Source organism: Tupaia chinensis, unplaced genomic scaffold (genome assembly GCF_000334495.1).
Source record: "Tupaia chinensis unplaced genomic scaffold, TupChi_1.0 Scaffold000247_1, whole genome shotgun sequence".
Classification (NCBI taxonomy): Eukaryota; Metazoa; Chordata; class Mammalia; order Scandentia; family Tupaiidae; genus Tupaia; species Tupaia belangeri.
In genome coordinates this window covers 4,798,008-4,801,156 of record NW_006159725.1, presented here as the reverse complement: position 1 = coordinate 4,801,156, position 3,149 = coordinate 4,798,008, and positions in this window count along the sequence as shown.

Sequence of the window (3,149 nt, the reverse complement as noted above, 5' to 3'; positions counted from 1 at the left end):
GGCATTCCTCGGAGCAGCAAAGGACCTCCATTCCTGTAAGAGATGCCCGCAGCCCGGAGGCTCCAGAGGAAGGTCAGCAGCCCTCACGCAGCAGCACCCAGGGTCAGACACAGTCCTCTGAATGAGAACAAGCCCTCTCCTGGGCTGAGGTCTCAGAGGCATGGCCAGGCTGAGACAGAACCTTCCCACTCTGCAGGATGGAAGCAGGCGCTCCTGTGAGAGCCAGGTGGCCAAGGACTGCAGTGGGGGAGACAAGGATGGCGCCAGCCCTCCCCTTCTCTACCCACCCCCTAGCCCACCAGAGCAAGAAACCGACTGTCATGTAAAATGCACTGTTTTACACATGTCAAACACATGTCCCGTCACGTTGGCGGGACTCCTGTACTTACCTTCCTGTTGTTGTATTGTTTGTTACCATGTGACCGCTATTATTAAACAGACATCTTTGGCACAGGCTGGCGGGGTTGCTTGGTGAGAACTGAGCTAAGACTGTCCAACCTTAACTCTTCGGCCTGGAAAGGAAAAGGTCCTGGAGGGGCAATCGCTTCTCTAAGTCCAGGTGGAAGAGAGGAGAGATGGAGACCAGGCCAGCTGGGTGAGCCAAGAGTGAACTGGAGACTGGGGGGACCAGGGAGCAGGTCTCAACCACGTGGGGCCTCTCCCATTGCCCCTCCACCCCCTCCCCCTCCCCCTGCCTGCAATATCAGTCATGTGATAAAGTATGACAGGAGATTACAAAGGTGATATTCTACCAGGGCTCCCCAAGTGGCCAGAAAGAGATATTGCACCTCTGAATCCTCGCTTCCTCCGCCTAGATCCCTCAGTGTGGTTCCTTTCAAAATTCATTTTAAAAAAGGTGGGTAGATACTAGAGATAACATTGTGGGGGTAATAGGAGATGGAGGGAGGGGACAGGGAAAAAAAACAAATAATACGTTTAATTGACACAAAAATGAAAGGTTATCTGCTGATGATAATGTATATAGTAATGTCTTTGTCTTGACCGATATGCACTGTATTCATGCTGGAAAAAAAATGTACCCTGTAAAGATGTACAGTGATTAAATGTAAATAATAATAATTGTTTTAAAAGGTGGGCAGAGGAGGCAGCCAGACAATGGTGTAGCAGTGGGACACAGCACTCTAAGGCAATCCCATTGGGGAAAGTTCCTGGTTCAAGTCCAGAGTCCTCCTTGGAAACTTTAGATGTGTGTGCTCATGATCTGGCCTAGCTAAAGCTGGGGGTAGATCGTGGCATTGAGACCCTGCTGGAGGTACTGTTTCTTACCTCTCTGTCTCTCCCTCTTGCTTATGGAAGAAAGAAGAAAACCTTGATTGGATCCTGAATTGAACCAATTAGCAACAAAAAGGCATTTGGACCCAGGGGTCAATGGAGAAATGTGAATATGACCTTGGTATTGGACAATAATAAGGAATTTTTCACTTTACTGTACTTGACAGCAATTTTATAGTTAAGGAAAAAAAATAATCCTTAATATTTTAAGAGAGATTTTTGCTATTATAGGGCACATGAGCTTGCTGGAGAGACAGAGAGACAGAAAGCAAGAAATCACCCCCCTGGGAGATGGCCATGCCACAATCCCTTCTCCTCCATTCTCCTCTCGGGATCTTGGGCACGCACGCACATGCGCCTGGCGTGAGTTTAAGCCACTGGGTCTGGGACTCAAACTGTGGTCGACTACATAGGAGTCCAGCGACATAACCACTACACCATCTGTGGGTCCCAATAATCTTTCATTTTTAAAGATGCATATAAAACAATTCAGGGTAAAATAACACGAAGTTGTAATTTACTTCAAAAGATTTCAGGAGAGGTAAAAACAGTTGAAACTAATACGGTAAAACGTCCACAAGTATGCGATCTAGTGATACATTTTCACTTTTCTTTCTACCTTTCTATATATTTGGAGTTCTTCTCAGCAAATAGATTTTTTTTAAGAGGTTTTTGCTACAGGGCGCGTGCGCTCGCCATACAGACAGAGAGAGACAGAGAGACAGAAAGCGAGAAATCACCCCCCAGGGGGGATGGCCAATCCCTTCTCCTCCATTCTCCTCTCGGGATCTTGGGCACGCACGCACATGCGCCCGGCATGAGTTTTAAGCCACCGGGTCTGGGACGCAAACCGTGGTCGACTACGTGGGAGTCCAGCGACATAGCCATTAAGCTAACTGCTGGTCCCATCAGCAAATAGATTTTTAAAGCTACAGAGACAAGGGACCAACAGTTAACGTAATGGCTATGTCGCTGGACTCCTATGTAGTCGACCACAGTTTGAGTCCCAGACCCAGTGGCTTAAACTCACGCCAGGCGCATGTGCGTGCATGCCCAAGATCCTGAGAGGAGAATGGAGGGAGAGGGGATTGTGGTGTGGTCATCCCCCCTGGGGGGTGATTTCTCGCTTTCTATCTCTCTGTCCCTCTGTCTGTCTGGCGAGCGCACGCGCCCTATAGCGAAAAAAAACTCTCAAAAAAAAAGCTACAGAAACAAGATATAAAATAGCCTGAAGGGGGACCAGCAAGTGATGTGGTGGTTAAGGGGGCTCCCACATGGCTAACCATGGTTCTAATCCCAGACCTAGCAGCTTGCTTTCTCGCTTTCCCTCCCCTCTTCTCTCTCTCTCTCTGGTGAGTGCACATGTCCTATGGCAATACTTTTAAAAAATAATAATAATAAATAGAATTAAATTAAAAATTCTGCTTTTAGAGGTTTTTGCCTTAGGGCATGTGTACTCTACAGAGAGAGAGATTGAGAAAAAGAGACAGTGAGGGGAAAGTGAGAAATCACCCCCGGGCGGCCATGCTGCAATCCCTTCCCCTCCATTCTCCTCTTGGAATTTTGGGCATGCATGCACATGCGCCCGACATGAATTTCAAGCTACTAAGTCTGGAACTTGTACCGTGGTCGACCATGTAGGAGTCCAGAGACATAACTGCTAGGCGATCTGCTAGGCGATCTGCTAGGCGATCTGCTGGCCCCAATAAATAATTATTTTTAAGAATAAATAAAAATAAAAATAGCCTGAAAAAACTGCTAGAACTCCGAGGAGAAACTGATACCTACAGTACCATGTGGAAGACTCTAGCTCCTGTCTCCCAATTGTTGCTAGGTCAGGAAGATCGAATATTCAT